Here is a 21253-nt window from a genome sequence, read left to right as displayed (position 1 = left end):
CGTCCACCGTCGAGCGACCCCGGCGGAATCCAAATTGGCTGTCGTGCCATCCGGGCATCCTTCCCTCCATGTAGGCCTCCAGGCGGGCAGCTACGATCCTTTCGAACAGCTTGTCGGCCTCGTCCAACAGGCAGATCGGTCTGTACGCGGACGGCGAGTCCGGCGGACGACCCTCTTTCCGCAGCAGCACGAGTCTCGCCGTCCGCCACGTCCGGGGATAGACGCCCTCCCTCAGGCATCTGTCGTAGACGTGTCGCAGGCGAGGAGCCACGATGTTCATACACTTCGCCCAGACTCGGCCTGGAATACCGTCCGGACCCAGTGCCACGTCCCGCGATACCATCCTCTTCGTGGCTCGCGAGAGCTCCTCTTCCGTCACGCTCAGCTCTTCGCTCCATCCCGACGTCGTCGCATCGTCGTCGTCGTCGTCCTCGTCCTCGTCCTCGTCGGAGGAGGATGGCGCTGTTCTTCTTCTCGCGTCTCTGTCTTCCGGTGGGAACAGGGTCCCCGTGACTCGGGCCAGCAGCTCCGGATCCATGACGGTCGCAGCTTCTTCGTGGCCACCTTGTAAGGCCGCCCCCACGGGTCGGAGTCGACCGCGTCGATCAGCTCGTTCCAGCACCGAGCCTTCGCCGACTTGATCTCCCTCTGCAAGGCTCGTCTGGTCTCTCGGTACGCCTCGTAGCGGACGGAGATCTCTTCCTCGTCGCGCGTCAGCCTACGACGTCGGGCCCTCAGGTATCTTCGGCGGGCCCGAACGCACGTCTCGCGCATCTCCGCGGTCTCCGGCATCCACCAATAGACGCCGCGATCGCGTCCACCGCCCGGAACGGAGCGCGGCATCGAGGCGTCGCACGCCGCGCATTTAGGCGCCGAGGCGGGACAGCCTCTGGCGCGGTGCCCGCTCCCGCCGCACCTGTAGCACAGGTGCCCGCGATTGACCGTGGACACGCAGGTCGCTCGCACGTATCCGAGCTCCAGACACCTGAAGCACTGCAGCAGCCGCTTAGGTATAGCCGTCACCCTCGCGGTCGACCAGCCCAGCGCTATCTTCCCTGCCTGGGCTAGTTTCCGGGCCCCCGCCACCGGACATCTTATCCACGCGGACCCGAGTCCGCCTCTGGTCGCGCCGATCTCGCCGACGGCGGCGGCGGCGGCGGCGGTGCCACGGTCTTCTTCCGCTTCCCTCTCTTCTTCTCCACCACCCTCCACTCTCCACCCTCTTGCTCCCTCTGGAGCGATGTCGGTTGGGTGGGTTGAGGAATGGCAGAGCCCTCGGTGCTGCGCCGGGCATCTGGGGTATGTCATCGTCATTGTTGTTCTCCCCCGAGCCGTTCCTCGATGGCCCTGATGATGGATGGTTTCATCTCCTTCACCATCCGTTCCAGGGCAACGAAGCGCGCTCTGTCAATCGTGTCCTCCCGGCCGGTCTCGCAAGCATGGCCGGAACACCGCGGGCACTCGCCGGTCCGAGCAGCCTCTCGTCGAAGGGCGGCGTTCTCATCCTCCAGCGCCGAGAGCCTCGCTATTGCGGTGTCACTGTCGCGCGTCGGTCTCGTCCTCACGGACGACTCGTGCTTCCATGCGGCCATGATGAAGCTGGCCGCCTCCTTCAGGGCCTTGATGTACGTCCCCTTTAGGTTCGACGATATCGTCGCAACCCTCATTATCTGGGAGACGTGCATGGTAAACCCTGCACTGACGTCCGCTGGGGAGCTCGTCCTGATCAGTAACGCCAGCTCCTCGGACACGTCCGGGTTGGTCACGGCGATTCTCCTCTTCTTGCTCCTCGACGTCGTCGACGAACGCGACGCCATCGTGGCGACCGAGGCGACCGATTCCTCGTCGTCGGACCTCGGCAGCGCCCGCATTCCTGCGAAGTCGTCGTCCACCGCGGCCGAGGCGAGAAACTCGCTCTTCAACCTGTTCGACGAACCTCGCTTCGTCCTGTTTGGAGGCTCCTCCGCAATCTCCATCGCGTCGTCCCGCGCCTCGCCAGGCGTAGAAACACGTTCGAGGGCCTGGCGGTCCACCCTCGAACGGCCGCGGCCGCGAGACAACGACGCAGCGGGGCCCACTTGACAACCCGCAACTGCGCCGGTACTGGGGTCTCCCTCCCCTGCGTAAACGTATTTCTCTTTTGTTCGTCTATCCATTTTTCTCTTTTTATTTGTGCCTGGTCGTCCTTGAGATTCCCATCCTGGTGCCACTCACTCTTTCGCACCCTACCCCGGTCAAGGCCGGTGCAGGGTGACGGGAAGCCCCACGAGAAGGTGAGGTGAGTGGTCTTGACAGGTATGGGCCCACCAACTTCTCTGAAATTCTCCGCACCGGATCGGCGAGCTGACGGGTACCAAAGGCACCGACCAGCCGCCACCCGACTATAGGGGAATATCAGATACATCGGGGTTTCCCAGGGCGTGGTCCTACACCCCGAGAACCCATACCCGCCTCGTGCTCCCCACTCGACTGTCAACTGCCAACTGCTCAACTCGACTCTCAACTCACAACTCCCACTCGACTCTTCGGGTGACGACCACCCGATAAAAACAGCCTAACGGCACTTAGATCTTCTCGCAATATTGTTTATGGTTCACCCGGTATTTCTTAAGCCACGATACTACAATATTAATACTCAATAATGATTTCGATTGTTCTAAATATTCGTTGTTTTGGTAGAAACTACTTTTCTTCCTTTAAAATATCTTAATATGTGCTTCTTATAAAATATCCGGTCTTAGGGAATTGCAAAACGGTCAGCAGAGACTTTTCGAGTGCTTGGTGAATCTTCTACGTGCCACGCGTAACGTACCTCATATATAAAGCGTAGAAGTACACGAGAGAGGAAAATAGCAGCCACATCTCTTATCCCATCGGCCATTCATACAATCGATTGTCCCTTTTCATGCTTCAATCCTCTACGTCTTCTTCTGTTTTTTGTTCAAGTGGATCTCACTTCAAGGAAAGCTGTACATCTCCTCTAGCGTTTAGTTTTTGGTATAACGATCCCCTTTCAGCGGCTTCTTTCGTCTCTATTATAATACCACGGAAAGATCTCTGACATACAGACAATGTGGACGATAAAGCGCAAATGCCGACAAGCCGAAAGGGTCGGGAAACTTCAAAAGGCCTAACGGTCATCAATATATTTCGACACCGCAGCTGTTGATGTTCAGTTAGCCAGCGGGGAGCCAAGAGTGAAGAGTCGTTAATCGAGAGCTGTGATGTCACACTACTGCATTAAGTTCAAGTTAAATAATCATCGTTTTCTGTTTAATTCACTGTAATAAATTCATCTATCAATACATTATCACATAGGATAGAAATCACTGGAAATCCTAATTTCTAACATTTCTGAATAAAGAATTTCTATAATACATTCATCCACGCGCTAGCTCTCTCTATTCCAAAATATAAAAAAACCTCAACATTTTTAATTTATAATCGACGACGAGCTATACGTAAGAAGTGCGTAATTAGAAAAAAAACAAGAATTAATCACGAAGTACCTTCAATCTCACAGTGGCTCTAGAAATTACACGCACAACCTCTTATCTTTCAATGAAGCGTTTTTTAAATCAGTGCCTTGAATGGCACGTAATTTAACATAATCAGGCTCGATTAACTAAAATATAAATGCTACAATAAACGGTGTGCCACGTGTGTTCTATCCACTGTGTGTTGCTTTAGCGTTAACATTACCGATATACCGGGCTCAAGAGTGGTTCAACGTCTCGCCAGTGCTGGGAATATGAGAAAGGCCCGTTCAAATTTGATAAATAAAACATCGTAGCGCGATATAACGCGGAACGTGGAGCTCATATGCGGCTGCTTGGATATCGTCTGGACGGAGCTGTATTTTATTCGAGACACGTGACTCTGTAGCCATCAGAGTCGCAAATACATATCCCGGGCAAAGTCCTAGGAATGCCAGGCTTTCGGTGTCCCGCCAATGGATAAGGGCTGTCTACGTGTCCGCGGCGGTCGAGTGAAAGTCGTGTGGACGGCCGAAGCAGGCTCGTGACCATGGCACAAAGGGGTAGAAACACGACTGTGTGTCGTCGAGTTGCGTTTACCGAAGCTGAAGTTAAATTACGCGTGAGACGCTTTGACTCGTGCTGCAGCGGCCCGTGTCACGTTTCTTGCATCAAACAACGAGGAGAAAGCAAGAAGAAACCAAGAAATGAAAGAAAGAAATGGACAGAGAGCGCAGGCACAGGAAGAGGCTTGAGAGAAGAGAAAGAAACGAGGGAAGAAAAAGATGAGAGCAGGCACAAACAGATTGAAGAACCTAGAGAGACAGACAGACAGACAGACAGAGAATACAGAGAAAGAAAGACAGAGGATGAAACAGGAGACCAGTCACAAAAGTTAGAAGCCAGGGCGAAATTCTTTGTCGGATCTTAAGCATTGTCGCCGGTGCATCTGGCTTTTTCAACGCGCGAGATAACGAACAGACACTACGGTTCTCCGTGCATTGTCAGCACAAGCCAAGCTTATATAACGTAAATACGATACGCGAAGAATGGCAAGAGACGCGCGCGACTAACAGCGAAGGCAAAGGTAAAGGATGGAGAAGCTTCGCAGTCAAACGGACAGAATGAAGAAGGTGCACGCGAGCTTTCGCGCGTGCTGCGTGAAAGAGGCACGATAGTGACGGCAATGTTATCCCAGCAGGTGTATCTGGGTGATTCAGCGGGATGGTCGTATTGGTCTACTTGGATAACGCGAGTTCTGAAGAGCTGCATACATATTAAATCTGCTCTCTGATAAAATCAATTATTTCAGGATATTCTTGGAGTAGTTGTCAGTTACTGTTTCTTCTACTGCTTCATTATATGTGTATGGATTCTGGAAAATGGAGTTTATTTAGGAAATAAATTAAATTACATACAATAACCATTAATAACAAATCTACTAGAAATTTTACCCGTCGAATCGAGAATCGATTTCCTAAGTCCTAAATTACCGTTCTTCTCTCGTGATCTAACCTATTTAGTAAAATGACTGTCGGTAAAACAAAGCATAAGTAAATATGTCGATTAGCAGGTAGTTTGAATTCTATAAAATTTACACTTACCTTCCTTGTGTTGACAATTCCAGTGGAAAAATGTAATCCACTTCATCTTCTGATTTTATTATAAATTCTACACATTCTATTCTTTCATCTTTTGTGTTTTTGTTCATGGAGGTACGGAGGATAACGTACAACGGCATGGCGTAGAGAAAATCGATTTGTAATAACGTAAATCCTTGGGGCAATTAAAACGATCGATTCTGTAAAATCGAGTTTATTTTGGAAATAAATTGAATTATATACAATAACCATTAATAACAAATCTACTAGGAATTTTACCTGTCGAATCGAGAATCGATTTCCTAAGTCCTAAATTACCGTTCTTCTCTCGTGATCTAACCTATTTAGTAAAATGACTGTCGGTAAAACAAAGCATAAGTAAATATGTCCATTAGCAGGTAGTTTGAATTCTATAAAATTTACACCTACCCTCCTTGTGTTGACAATTCCAGTGGAAAAATGTAATCCACTTCATCTTCGGATTTTATTATAAATTCTACACATTCTATTCTTTCATCTTTTGTGTTTTTGTTCATGGAGGTACGGAGGATAACGTACAACGGCATGGCGTAGAGAAAATCGATTTATAATAACGTAAATCTTTGGGACAATTAAGTCGATGGATTCTGGAAAATCGAGTTTATTTTGGAAATAAATTGAATTATATACAATAACCATTAATAACAAATCTACTAGAAATTTTACCTATCGAATCGAGAATCGATTTCCTAAGTCCTAAATTACCGTTCTTCTCTCGTGATCTAACCTATTTAGTAAAATGACTGTCGGTAAAACAAAGCAAAAGTAAATATGTCTATTGGCGGGTAGTTTGAATTCTATAGAATTTGCATATGTATGTCGTTGAAGAAGTTGCTTATACAGTGCGGGGGAAGATAATTAAAAAGTTACTACTATAAACTCTAAAAAAAATCCATTAAATAAATCTATTAAATCTATTAAATCTATTAAAATCTATTAAATATCTATTAAAATCTATTAAATAAAAGAATCGTACAGATAAACTGTTTTGCACAGTGTAACTAAAAACATTCAACAAAACGAATTATCAATTAATTTTTCGCGATTTTTCTACACTAAACAATTTTATTATCTCGTTTAGTTTGTTACAAATGGTTTAATTCTGGACTGTATCCTACGGTTTATTTTTTTTTAAATAGGTCAAAAACAGTTTTCTGTCTAAAAAATGCTAAAGAATATTCCTTAAAGCTTATTCAATCGAGCAATAGTCGACCAGGCGAATATAGTTAGCAACGACAGTAGGTTATGCGAGTTATCGTAGATGGGGTGGTTAACGCGATCATTGGCTACGAAGGAATTAATAATGGGTCGAGATTAATTGCGTGCTACGCAGATAATCGATGGCCGATGTCCGAGTGCATCTTACGCGTGTTGGCAATTTAATTAGTGGGACATGTTCCCTCCTGTCTGATTATCATAATGATGGAAGGGGCTTCGGTAAATTATCGTAATGCGATTCGATTGTGCGCACCACGTATCCACCATTTTATATCCTTTAATTTCATTTCCCTTTTGAAATTTCTTCATTGTTATTTACGTTATCAAATTGAAAAAAATGCTTACTTCGAAATATGTACATACTAATCTATCGAATTATAGAGAGAAACTTGATAGTTGGAGAGAAATTGGATTCGTGACGCTTAAGACTTTTTCAAAATCGCTTTTAATCTACATAATAATAAATCTCTTTATCAAATGTGCATACGAACAAAAATAGACTATGGGAACAAAGTAATTGAAATAAAATAAATTGAAATAAAGAAATTGAAATAATTGAAATAATTAGGTTGGCAACTAAGTGATTGCGGATTTTGTCATTAGGTGGTATTGACAAAACCCGCAATCATTTAGTTGCCAACCTAATAGTTTGCAGAATAAAATACTGAGCGATGATGCGAAAGAGAAACCCAATTTCTCTAACAATAAAAAAATACGTACCAATAGCAACGAATATATTAACCACACATTCAGTCAAACCTGAAATCTGCGTTTCGTTCTACCTTTTTCCTATTCTATCGAGTTTTCACTTTTCACTTTTTATTTGACTATTCCGAACTATGTTACTTGCAACTACACTACTACGTGTCGATGAAATACAGAAGACGAGATTGAAATTTTGTTATAAGTTAGCGGGCTCGTAATTAGCTTAAAATTCTATCCTAACCTCAACATGTCTTCATTATAGAAATATCTTAATTACACTTGCAGATTCACATTGATAACGATCATAAAATTGATTGCAGTCGGATTTACCTTGAATTTTCGTTTATCAATCGTCGATTTGTCCAAGACGAAAAAGATTGACTGGCAGATTACGAACGTCATTAAGTTTTCTGTCGGCATCGATGGCGCGCACGGATCAATCGTCATTGAATTATTGGCCGAGGCCTCGGTATAATACGCCAAGAGAATCCCCGGTTCTTCGACAGGCTATTTTGCGAGATTCGAATTTCCCTGCCGGCGATCGTCATTATAACGCACTTAACATCGCATCGCATCGATTAATCGCGCCCTCTCGCACATCCATCGTGCGGCCATTTGTCGCCTGCTATCTTTCTTCTCGCGTTCACATGTGACACGAAACATCACGCGTGTTGTGCATCGTCGTGTTTTTGCTAATGTGCTAAAATTCTTGATGCATTGATTTTCTTATCATTTCTTTGGAACTCAAACGATACGTCATTTGGTATGTTATCTATATGCGGTTGAATTTTCAGAAAACCTCACCTTGCCGAGATGCAGATATTCATCTTCGAGATTGAGATTTTAACGTGTAATGTTGGGTTGGCAACTACCTATACGTTGGCAATACCACCTAATGACAAAACCCGCAATCACATAGTTGCCAACCCAATAGTAAGCAGTTGGAAAAATGATTTTTTGATTAATTACGGAAAAACCGTTTTCACACGGTTGTTGAAAAACTAACGTGTCATGTAAACGGGTTAAAAGAATCTCTTAAAAAAAACATTTCAGCTGAGACCTGGCTGCTTTTGAATAAAAGTAACGCGAATTACCTAATGTTGGTAATTGTCCAACTTGTCGTATACATTACAATGTGAAGTTGCAATTTTGTTTATTTCCCAGTTGTTTGTTAGCGTACGCGCGTAAAAAGTACAAACAGCGAAGAAATTTCTTCACGGCAGGAGAATCTGAGACACGCGTGAAAAATATTGACTTTCGAGTTTTAACGTGTTTTACTTTTGAGCGACGTTGTCGTGCTACAAAATCGTTGTAAATTTTTTATGAGAATTCACAAATTTCACAGAATTTCGAAAGTTCAACATTACGCAAGCTGCACATAATATGAAAAAATATATCAAAATATTCAGAGTGTAATGGTTCCTATAATACTTGGCGGATATATAAAACGATTATCTACCGAGATTCTAATTGTAATATTTTTTTAAATTATAGAAACTCTTTGATCATAAGCCTAGAGAATGTAACAATGTTAAACGCAACTTTCTACATTGTAGGTGTTTAGGTTTTATAAAAGTTTCAATAACAAAGAGATAATATTTTGTGGCTTATCGTTGGTTCGTTTTACCGATGTTTCAATCGAGTATGTGCAAAGACACGTATACATAGTATAGGATTTTTTTTATTTATTTATGTCACAAATTAGACAACGATAGTAGCTTTTGCATACTTCGCTATTCCAGATATATCCTACACTTTCTTCATCCACAATTTAATTTCAAATTAATAACAAACTTAATTAATAACAAAATTCAGTATAACCATAATCGAGAAGCTATTCGAAATTTTCAACCAATACGTTAATCCATCGAAGAATTCTTTTAAACGAGTCACAAAAGTCTTCACGAAAGTTTAGTTTATTAATTCTGTAGTAAAAACGGTGTCAAAAAGAAGCAGATCAATGTGCCTCATTTGCCAGGAGCTGCGAAAGACTACACTTGCAGGACAGAAATAATTTTAATATCGTCGGAATCCCGGTATATTTTTATCCGACTAGATTCTCCGCTCTTCGAACTTCCTATTTGCTTAAAGCTACTGAACCGGACTGGCTCTTCCCCTTCCACCCGTTTTTGCTCGATTTGTCTCAGTCCTTTCCTGACGATGGGTTGCGCCACGCCGCGCCGCGCCACGCCGCGCCACGCCACGGCGGTAATGGATGTCTAGCCGATTTGATCTAACTGCGGATTGATCGCAATATCCCCCGCGGAGGCGGAGGTTAATCTGATTTAATTCATAATCCTAGATAAGCCTTTTATCATTCGTTTACTGGTTAATTGAACGACACGGATCAGCCAGCAAGTAGCACGTGCTCCATTGTAAATAGAACATTTGCTTTTTGCTTGAAAATGGTTATGTCGAGAGATTTATTTCACGCGTTAAATATTATCACGGGGACCATACTTGGAATATTTTACACATTTCTGCGCGAATTCATTACATGCGACCTGTGCACGTTTGCGCTTTTAAATTTCCCATAAACGGCGAGACTTAACAAACTTTCGTAGTCTAATTACGAATAACTGCAGTTGCTTCGAAAATTGTAGGTTTTGCGTAACATCGTCAATATGGGATTTTCGTTCAAACGACGATAAGACAAAATATAAAATTTCACTTGGCAATAGTAAGTTTCCGAATACATTCATTGTCCGACCATAGAAAAATTGCTATATCGGAAAACGAAATTGATCGCCACCATTTATAAATAAACTATCGCTACCGCATTTTTCGTTTGTATGTAAAATATTGCCAACGTACGCGTGCAAAAACACGCGGTTTATCAGCCGGTTGACGGAGGAAAACAGTTGCAAACCAGACAGTTGATTACAAAGTGCACTGTATTAATTTATTGCATGCTAAACCATGAAAGCCACTTACGAACAATCAAAAAATACTTCCCGGAACAAATCCACCACTTGTTCAAATCATACCTAAACGGCAGAACCTCTGCAGTAAAAATAAAGGATGTATATTCTGAAGTAAAAGACATTAAGGCAGGGCTACCAACAGCAAAATACTGACATTCGCGGACGACACAGCTGTACTAGTCAGGCACACCAATGCAGAAACAGCAGTCACATTGCTACAAAAGCACATCAGAAAAATAGAAATATGGTTACATTGTACTATATCTTTTTATCAAATATTTTTGTCGAAATGTAAACTCTGCTTTGCTACACGTTGCTTTTGCGTAGTCCAGTATTTGTGTGCAGACATCGTAACCGCACTCTGTGGAAAATCATTTTGTTGGGTCTGGAGATTTTGCAAAATATCGCCCCTTCTGTCGATATTGGAAATCTGACTCGCGTTTAACGCGTACATTAATCACGTATTACCACGCCTGCTGCTTGTAATTCGCCACACAGTAGAAATTGGTGTACTGGCTTTTAACGCACGTCCTAATAGCAACATGGAAATATGTCGATGATGATTTGTGATCGTTTTATGCAAAACTAACATAACCTAATCATCGTTTGTAGTTACGCAAAAGTATTTGGTTGTTTATCACATATTTTAAATAACATATCACATTACGAACTGTTACTCAGCGAGATTTATACAAATTTGAAAGTGCACGTGTATAATCCTACGCTTCAATGATTCCGGTTACAACTCACGATTTATCACTTTGCAAATGCAAAGCGTTGTTCGCGATAAGATTTCACGACATGCCGCAGCCAGCTATTCCCAGTTTACGGTCTCCAACACAACGGTTTCAATTTCGATTCGTAGACTAGCCGCGTCTTCTGTGCGCCAACCGTCGACTTTTCCCTTTGCCCATCCACCCATTCAACTTTCCCTTTTGATCGCGTAAAACGTTGACAACTGTCGTCTCGTCTATCTGCATGCATCGCGGATGCTTTTTCAATTTCTCGCTGTATGCTCTTTAAAGTTCTTTAAATCTCGAGTCTCATATGTGAGCACGCAGCATGTATTCGGACACAGTATATCACATGTGATCATTATACCAGGCTGGAGAAGTTTCTTCGTAATTTTCCTTCTTTTCTTCGTCGCTTAAGACTCGTTACTTTTCTGTATTTTATAATGTTAATAGCACTCGTGATTATTCGAATGATATGTACAGCGGCTGAGGAAAGTATACGAACGCTTACACTTACAAATTTCAATTAGTAAAATGAGGTGTAATAAACTAATTTGTTAAAACAATTTGGTATCTTCACACAAAAGTATTCGAACGCTGTAACACTGTTGATAGTTTTTCATCTTCGTTTGCACCGAATGTAAACATCATTGCTAAATAAAAATATTGGTACGTTCACTTGATGTTAAGATGTCGTTTCAGTAACAGTGTTACTACCGTTCGCGGAGAGACGCGATCGCGAGGGGCGTCAATTCTCGCTACGATTTTGATAGTCGACGCCGCGAACCAGTCGTTCCCCTGTTTCGATTAGGATAACAGAGGTAGTTCAAATGATTGTAACACAGAATTAACAGGGTTAATATAAGTTTCTATTTTCAACAATATTTAAAATTATAATTAACACGTTACAAATGATTTAACGATGATACAATTAGTTTATTATTATAATTCGACTCGACTTTATAATATTTCTCGACATATTAGTTTGACTAAGCGAACTTGATTTTATTTCTCTGAACCTTTCGATGCATTCGGTTTGAATCCTCGTATAATACTGATTGCCCTTCGATTTTTTCCTTTGTCTCCTCTTGGAGACGACTCCCACCACGCTCGGGTCCCGCAACCGTTCGCGCCTATGATCACGTATGCCACCTTTTTTTGTGTAGGTAAAATAACAGACCGAAGGCGAACGATGTTTTTTAGAACTCGCTGCTGGACGACAACTATGCGCTTATCGCTACATTGTGTATACCTCGCCGGTCATGTAAGACGATCTGTCTGCGACACTGTAGTACCAAGGGAGACGGTTAGGAACACGGCTTATAGTAAGCCTCGGGGAGTAACAGACGGTAACGTAAAAGTAAAGCGTAAAAGTAAAATACCAAAAAGTGTGAAACAGAAAGGTGTGAAAGAGAAATAATATTCCAATTACATGAGGACGGCAAATCATATAACGAGATTGCCGGAATTGTGAACAGAAGTAAGTCCACAATATATTATATCATAAAAAGTGAAAGAATGAAGGAACACCTGCAAGCAAAGCTCGATCAGATCGACCAAAGAAATTGTCTGGAACAGAGGAGAAAGTTATCATTCGCGAATTAAAAAGAATCCTACTGCATCCGCTCCTCGACTCGCAAGTATGGTAGCTGATATGTTTCATGAAGAAGTTCACCCGGAATTATGTCGACGAATCTGACGAAACAATGATTTCCAAGGCAGAGTACTGCGAAACAAGCCATACATTAATGCGATAAATCATAAAAAAAGATTGACTTTTAAATATTTTTAAATATTTTAAAAAATAACCTTAAAGAAAGTGCCCGTAGATTAGGATTATTGGAAGATTTCCACTTCCAACAAGATAATGATCCTAAGCATACTGCTAGAATTGCGAAAGAATGAATCGTATATAACACACCACGCATGCTAATTATTCCACCGCAAAGTCCAGACATAAATCCGATTGAAAATTTATGGGCTGGAATCGGAAAAAGATTAAATAAATTTGAGATAACCACAAAGCAAGTATTGAAAGATAAAATTATAGAAATATGGAACTCCGTTGAGTGTAATTTTACAAAATCATTGGTTTACAGTATGGAACGTCGATTGAGACACACTATCGCTGCTAAAGGTGGTCCAACAAAATATTAATATTAAATAATTTAATAATATATGTAGCGTTCAAATACTTCTGTCAGTCACTTACAATGCGTGTTTCTAATAAATGTATCAGTGCCTACCTACGTTGTTGAATCCTTTTCAAATTTTGCTGACATAACCTCAAAACTTCCATCGTCCTACTGACATTTGCTTGTCTAAGCAAATTACTTTAATGTACATTATTTCGGCCATTCAAGTTCGCATATGTAAGCGTTCGAATACTTTCGTCAGCCATTATATATCTCTTGAATAATTCAAATTTAATACATTTCGTTCATAGGTGTAACAAAGTAATCGTACGAGCGAGCAACTCTTACCTCATGTGGTCCTAAAAGTCTATGACGAACATAGCTTAGAATTTCAAGTCTCTGCGAATGAAACAACATTTCTTAACCTCAAAATTCCACTTTTTAGTAGAAAGAGAAAATTAATAACCGCTAGATCGATGCGTGTCCTACATTAATATTAATATACTGTTACTACATGCTAATGTATCTAATATATTTTAATTTATTCATTGTATCTCTCGACATATTTATTTGTATCCATTAGAACCATCAAACCATCCATCTTACATAGAATATCTGTTTCTTGTTTCAGGTGAGTGAATCCATTGCTCGTGAAGGTAGCGTCGATCCATTAAGGTTTAAGTAAGTTCTATCCTCGCCTTACTAAAGTCGATCACTTTTGCAATCTGCCGTTATCAGCTAACGGGACAAGTACAGTTAACCGATAATCTCGAAGACTGGCTGGAACCTTGGCAAAGAAACCGGTCTCTCGCGCGAATGTCCCTCGCTCCGCCCCGATCAAGACATTATCGATAAAGACATTGCCTCGATCGGTTGTCCTCGCTCGTGCGTTCTTGTTAAGCTCCGAGAAACACGTCCATTCGCCACACAATGTATTGAACCTGAGGATCGTTTCGTGTCCAAGGCTTAAGACGCTCGAGGATCAACAACGTCCTATTGCTTCTGTACAAGGTGTTCCGTATTGCAAGGAGACTGGAAGCTCTGTAGCGGTTGGAACAAACTTTGAAGCTGTTGTAGATCAGGTCCTTTTTCACTATTTTGCGGCCCATAAAATGGACATTTCTCTAAAGAACAAAGAGGATACTTTTTTAAAGAGCTTAAGTTAAGCATTTGCTTATTTAGCAATCCTCTGGTATCTACTTTGTTTTTAAGAAAGACAGATATAGGGCGATACAATTAAGGTGATTCTACATGAGAAAATAAATTGAAAATGTAGGTTAGAATTTTTTTTAGGTTAGAATTACCATGGAGAATATTAACTTGAAATATTTGTCTGTACTTAACTGTGTCTCGGCTTAGCGGAGAACTTGATGTTAATTAATATCTGTACTTACTTCCGCTTGTTTTATTTCAGTTTGTGTTTATCTTGTTAGAGAACACACGTTAGAGAATATTTCAGTTTTCTGGTCATTTACTTTATGAAATACTCGAGCAATCTTTCCTTTCAATTGTTCAAAACTTGTAATTTCTTCAGAGTACAATTCGTTCATTGTCTAGCAAACAATTGTTTAAAGTAAATTTTCCCAAAAACCAGAAGATGTTATTCTACATTTTTTATTTTTCTGATTTTTTATTTTTCCACGTAGAATAACTTTCTTTTTGGTCGCGCCCCCAATTGGTTACAAGACACCCTGTATAATAATTTTTCAAACCTGGTCATTTCAATGGCAAACGTATTTTACAACGCACGTAATATTTGAGCGTGTGTTTTCTTTGTTCAATTTGTCAAAGCGGATCAGTAAAATGTCCGCTTGTCCTTGATGGGCTTATGGCGATTTACTCGACCTTTATTAACGCGATAAAGCGTATTAAATTGTTTATTCGCGAAGGTGGAAGGATCGTGGCTAAGGTTCTGATCCAGAAAGCCGTGAAAGTGGAAAAACGAGAAAGATAAGGATTTGTCGAGTGGGAGAATGGAAGGACGCGAAATCACGACACGACGTACGAGATGTGGGAGTAGAGTGAAGGTTTTCGTTTCTTTTTCAAAGTAAACTGCGAGATGTTTCGTTGGAATGTAGCAATCGAGATTTCGTCTAAAGTCTGTTGCAATATTCTCAAATGTACAATGAGATCTTCTACTTTCTGCGTACTCGCTTATTTTTATTCTTCAAAATCACTTTAGACTTAAATCTTATCTTCTTAAATCTAAAGATGTCGAGGGTTGTTCGGAGAATCCAGAATATAGAGATCCGTGCTTTTTTCAATTATTTAATTTGTACTTTACAATTTGTTCAACTGGACATTTGGTAAATTTTTCTAGCTTTATTGCTAAATAATAAAAGGTGGATGGCTACCCTCAGCGGGGTACCATCTTCGAGTTTGACTATTTTATTTCTTCAGTGAGGTCAGTGGGCTGTTTTCTTTTTAGTCTTCTTTCTATCAGAGTTTTGCTCGCTTCAGCAGCCAGCTGGTTTGGATGTGTTGCCGTTCTTTCCTTGTATTTTTCTGCGTACCTGCCGATTTCTTCTTTCACCGTTGGTATTTTCAAGTCTTTTACGTATATCCTCGTTTCTGACATACCAGAGGGCGTTCACTGTTGTTCTCAGTATCTTCGATTGTAGCGACTCTAGTTTATTTATGTGGCTCATGGCTGCTGTCCCCCATAGTGGCATTCCGTACGTCCAAATTGGTTTTATATATTTTGTATATTTTTAGTTTATTTTCTATGCTGAGTTTAGAATTTCGACTAGTTAACCAGTACATTTGTCTTCTTTTTATCCGTATTTTGTCTATAATTGATTTAGTATGTTGCTTCCATGTTAGTTGTGTGTCTAAGTGGTGTGCTAGATATTTAACTTGCCTCGTTTGTGTTATGTGCGTGCCATTCAATTGGATATGTGGTGGTTTCCATTTTCTTAGTGTAAAGGTAATATGGTTGCATTTGCTGGGGTTTGCTTTTATTTGTTTATCTTGTAGCCATTTTTCTATTCTTCTGATGTGCTCTTGTGGTAATGTGACTGCTGTTTCTGCATTAGTGTGCCTAGTGTGCCATGTGGCTAATACAGCCATGTCGTTCGCGAATGTCAGTATTTTGCTGTTGGTAGTTGTTGGTATGTTGGCTATGTGTAGTGTATATAATATTGGTCCTAAGACGCCTCCTTGCGGTAGCCCTGCCTTGATGTCTTTTACTTCAGAATATACATCCTTTATTTTTACTACAAAGGTTCTGCTGCTTAGGCATGATTTGAGCAAGTGGTGGATTTGTTCCGGGAAGTGTTTTTTGATTGTTGGTAGGAGGCTTTCATGGTTCACTTTGTCAAATGCTAATCATCTGCTATTAGACGAATTATCGCTTGCGTTCAATTTGCCGAAAAGTTTCCGACTGAGTCGAATGTGAAGCAATGTTATTCTATTTTACCGACAAGACAAATTCAAAGAATGATAAAACTTTGCGTGCGAGTAAAGTAAAGTATCTTATCCGTAATTCTAACACAAAAGTCACTTACAGATGTAAAAACGGGAGTTACCAAAATTTTATTTACATATTTTGGTTAGTAAACACAATAGAACAATACAAGTTTAAAACCTCATTTTAGATATCTTTCATGGCTCTTCAGATATTTCACGAATAAGAAAATTCTAAATTTTTCCCGAAGGAAATAATTCCATTCCTTAAAACCGAATTGTGGCACCAAAGAAAAATAGGGTTGTATTGTACGGACGACGTACTTGTGCGCAAAGTTTCATAATTTTTTGCATTTCCGAGTTGCCTAATGTTCCTCGTGAGTGAACAATTTTGAAGAAACAAGATCATAGTAATTTCAGGCAGCAATTAAATTGTTATAATATGCATATTATTTTTATTACGGATTTTTTTATTTTCGTATGATAAACAAGGAAAAGAAAAATATCTATATTTACTGACATTTTTATCGATGCACAATTCCAATCTCTCCAAATATATTCCAATAAAAATTCCTACATATCAATTTTCCATTGCATCCTCGCTTAACGTTCCAGTTCTCCTTACTATCACCATCTCTCGTAGAAGATATCCATGTTAGGAATCTTCCATGCATCTTTATATTTCTGAAACGAATAAACGCTGCCAATCGCGTTTTTAACAATTTAAAGCATATATTCCGATGCAATTTATTCGTTAGAATAAAATGTCGTACAGTTGGCAACTAAGCGATTGCTGTTGTCATTAGATGGTAATGACAAAATCCGCAATCACTTAATTTCAAACTCAATATATTCTTTTTTCTATATTCTTTGGCCTTGTGCGTACATATTTCTTGAGCTGATAACTCTTAAATCTATTTCATTTATAAATGTGTATGTTGTTCAAGTAGTCGCTTGTTTCTCATTCTGCTGTTGCCAACTCTTCTCAAGTTGCAATATTCGCAAGGAGGAGGGGTATTCGGAATGTATTTAATTCAACAATAAACCCATAATAAGAATGAAAGGAAAATAGACAGGAAGAAAAGACGAGAAACAAAGAAAACGGTCGAGTTTATTATCACAAAACGCAATTAGATTAAAATAACTGAAGTAACAAAAGGGGTTAAGCTTGCATTAAATGCAGAGGGCAGCAGCGGAAACAGCATACGAACACGTACAACGATCAACGTAACGATTAAATTCATTTATCGAGTCGATTCGAGGCTCAGAACCAATTATTTCCTCTGCGGTTGATCCTCGTAGAAAAAGTTGATTCTTTATCCGTCCAATTCAATGTTCGTACGTTCCTCAGGAACGGATCAATGACGAATATGAAGGATATGACCGACAATGCTCTAGAAAGCTCCATGAAAACCATCATAATAATAAAAAAAAGAAAAAAAAGTAAAAATTCCCTTTGCAAAAAGATAAAAATTCGCAAAGAGAGAACTATCTTTTTTCCCCTTGTCCCTGTGCCGCCCCACTAATAATCTTGTTGCCGGCTTCTACGAAGAAGCCCAGAAGCCTATTCGTTTGCCTTGAGAACCGAAATTATCGTCTGTGCACCAGCTAAACACAGAAGCCAAGCGCAACATTATCACGCTAAGTGGAGGGATGAAAAGTTGGCGGCGCGCGCGTGTCACGGTGTCATCGACGCACCTCTGCACGAGTACACAAATAGCTCATTATGACTGCAGCCTGCACTTGCACCCGTCGTGCGCACAACGTAATTCGGGTTAATGATCGTGTGTACGCTCGTGCTCTCGTACTTGTACGCGAAGCAGCACTCGACAACTTGGCCCGGACCAGGCATTCCACTCTCTGGCCATTAGCAAGTGTAATGCCGGTCGTGGCAGCACCACGTTTCTTTGCAACTATCTCGTAGTGGCAACTAAGTGACTGCGGATTTGTCAGTACCACCTAACGTCAAAATCCGCAATCACTTAGTTGCCAACCCAATATGGTAAAGACGAACTGTGCCACAATTTTTACTGCGAATACTTCACGTTCCAGTGAGTCGTAGCAACAACTATTCGTTTACAGTGAATATTTAGCAGCGCCTTAAGAAGCGAAATAATTTGTACGCGAGGAAAGCTACTACATATACACGTACTTACGTGTTAGTGGACATATTTTTCATATACGAATAAACAGAAATATTCGCAAGAGAATCACCAGCGAAATTGGCGTATGTTTACGGAACGTGAAATGTTCGCTGTAAATATCAGGTTGACAACTAACCGATTGCGGATTTTATCATTTGGTGGTATTGACAAAATCTGCAATCACTTTGTTGCCAACTTAATAGTTCCAATCCTCCTTTGCTTCCATTGCTTCTCTTCTAGTGATCTCGGTTCGTCCCTATCATTCGTTCTCCTTTAACAATGTTTTCTAGCAGTTTTTTTCCTCTTCTTTGTTGGCAGGACGATGAGTCATTGGGGACTTTGACGAAAGTGATTAGAAATATGATAGTTTGAGGAGGTGGGGGCGATGGTAAAGTGGGGATGAGTGCCATGGTGCTTACGATTGCAGCTTCTTTTGTTATCTTTTTAACAAGAGTCTGGTAATAATTGTTAAGAATTATGTGGGTCTCGTTGGTAGAATTAATGGTAACTTTTATTCTTAATAAACTAACGTTTATTCTTACTATGCTGTTTTAATCGTCTATGTAGTTTTATTATATCGTATTACCGTAGATCGTTGTGTAATTCTGGTACTAAAATGTTATTTATCGATCTTTACAAGATTTTCACAAGAAGAGCTTGCAAGCTTTAATCCTTTGCACTGCAAATTTTATTTCAATTTCGTTACCAGCAGCTGCCAACGCTTTTAAGTGATTTATTTGAAATTTACTTTAACTAAAAAATAAGACAATTTAAATAAATAAAATGAAGAAACAAATTCATTACCAGTTTTATTTACACTATTGTTGTATTTTGTAATTGTTAAGAGTATAATATATCTTGAAACAATTTCCAGGATGCAATCCTGCTTTACCTTCGCATGTTTTTCAAAGAAAGATGAGCCTCGACAAAGGAGCTCCTGAGATAAAAACTGATGTCGAATCATACTCGACATAGAGCAGTGCAAATGATTGTGAATGTTGATGAACAGCGATAATTATTAATTCACATCTTTGTATAATATATCGATGACTGTTTAAAATTATATTTGATAACGAGTAGTTGTTATGATTATAATTTTTCTCGTTATCTTTTTAAAATACTATCTGGAAATATTTATTTTAATCTGTTCTATTTAATTAGTTTCTATTAAATTAATTAAATTAATTGAATTAATTGTTCTATTTAATCTATTTAATTAATAAATTTTAAATATTTATTTTATTATTTTAATCTTAAAATAAACCAGAAACGTTTGAAGATAAATATCTTACAGCTTTTAACACAATTATGAACATTACCTTACGACAATGAACGCATGTTGGTGTATATTTTCGAAAAATACTCGTAAGGTCAACTTGTATTTCTACCGAGATCTTATTCGCTGAGAAAAGAAATTATTTAACGAAATGGTAGCGTATTACCTGCGTTATGTAAACCGAGACCCTGACCGAAGTTCTACCGTATCCTCCCGTGAGATTTAAAGCGGAGAATGCGTGGATTTTCAAGTCAGTGGACACAATGAATTTACCTTCTCTCCGAACGAGTATTTAGAAGGCGGGTCACAGAAGAGAACAACGCGAAATAGAGCTACTGAGACACGATGCTTCTTGGAAATGCGAAATAGACTTTCCACGGTCGTAGAATAAATCAACATTTAACTTAAATCGCTTAGAAAGATGTTTGTACTCTTCGATGTTCTCCACTTTGAAATTTCAATACTAAATACGTGTAGATGTACTCTTCACCATTCATCTTCGTAATTTACGATATCTCCCATATTACAATTCGGCAGTTGCACGTATGCTGCACAGTCGAACGCTTTGCCTTTTCGTTTTCCTTACTTTCTATTTGCTTATCTATGTTTTAAAACTACTCAGCTTAGCTCTATATAAAAAAATATGTATTTATGTTGCAATTCGTTTGAGGTGGATTAAACGTGTAGGTGTATTTAATTAATAACGTAACGAGTGGACGAATTCGTAATAGTCAATGGTATAAAAATAAGTATAAGCACGAGAGATAGTGTACGCCAGTTATAATCGTCACTCGCTCAATGCTACTATACCGATCGAATAAAGGATAACAATAATCTCCTAGGGGGCACGTTCATCCATTTGTATCGACAGACGGTAGTACAAAAAGTTAATATTCTTATGTAACTCCGGCTGAAGATTATAAGAAACGGCAATAACAATCTGTTGGGAGTTCGTTTGCCTCTAGAACTTGCAAACCAAAACAGTCGTTAGTATTCTGTTGAAGTAATTACTTCAAGAAAAACTCTACATCTTTGCTTTTGTATATCCGTGACCTGGAGAAGAGAATAGAATTTAGTGAAAAAATTCCAAATAACGAGAGATACATATTATTGTGCTCTTGAATATAAATTTTGCTTTGGATTACAAGGTCTGGAAACAAAAGAGCTATAAGTAGGTTTCTATCGCTGTTTCTTGTAGCCTTCAGCTACAGCTACACACAGAGGTTAACTTTTTGGTAATGTCCTTTGCTATAAATATATGAACGTGCTCCTTATTCTTCTTTTTATTGTATTGTAACGCTATAAGAGTGCAGATCTTCATCAGCATACACTATACTTATACCTATACTTGTTTCAATATACTTTACTGTTCCACTTCATCCACTCGTTCCTCTATCACTTAACCTCAACAGTATCATACATCAAAGATACAATAATGTGGGTCTCTCGCAGATTCCAATTTTCCGTTGACTTTTCTACTCTCATGTGCAGCTACATCACTCATTTAACAGTGATAACGTTTTTTTCTGTTTTGTTTGTTTTACAAATGTTGTCGCAGATAGATCTTACATACCAAGCGAGTTCTATTGTTTTTAA

The 21253-nt window shown here is 40.1% G+C and overlaps 1 protein-coding gene and 2 long non-coding RNA genes across 11 annotated transcripts in view; 2 read left to right on the top strand and 1 right to left on the bottom strand.

Moving 5' to 3' along the window:
• Btk29A (tyrosine-protein kinase Btk29A) overlaps positions 1–21253 on the top strand; it is a 341971-nt gene that overhangs the window by 195525 nt on the left and 125193 nt on the right. The gene's annotated exons all lie outside the window — the stretch shown is intronic.
• On the bottom strand, positions 9475–13252 carry LOC143304020 (uncharacterized). Its single transcript, XR_013060714.1, has 4 exons — positions 13181–13252; positions 12944–13107; positions 12507–12678; positions 9475–12423 (listed from the first exon to the last, which is right to left on the bottom strand). It is a non-coding gene; the product is annotated as an uncharacterized LOC143304020 (long non-coding RNA).
• On the top strand, positions 12792–18922 carry LOC143304023 (uncharacterized). The gene is made up of 2 exons (XR_013060718.1): positions 12792–12834; positions 18700–18922. It is a non-coding gene; the product is annotated as an uncharacterized LOC143304023 (long non-coding RNA).

This window comes from Bombus vancouverensis, chromosome 18 (genome assembly GCF_051014615.1).
Source record: "Bombus vancouverensis nearcticus chromosome 18, iyBomVanc1_principal, whole genome shotgun sequence".
Classification (NCBI taxonomy): Eukaryota; Metazoa; Arthropoda; class Insecta; order Hymenoptera; family Apidae; genus Bombus; species Bombus vancouverensis.
Note: the sequence above shows the minus strand (reverse complement) of the source record. Positions and strands in the feature narration are given on the sequence as shown.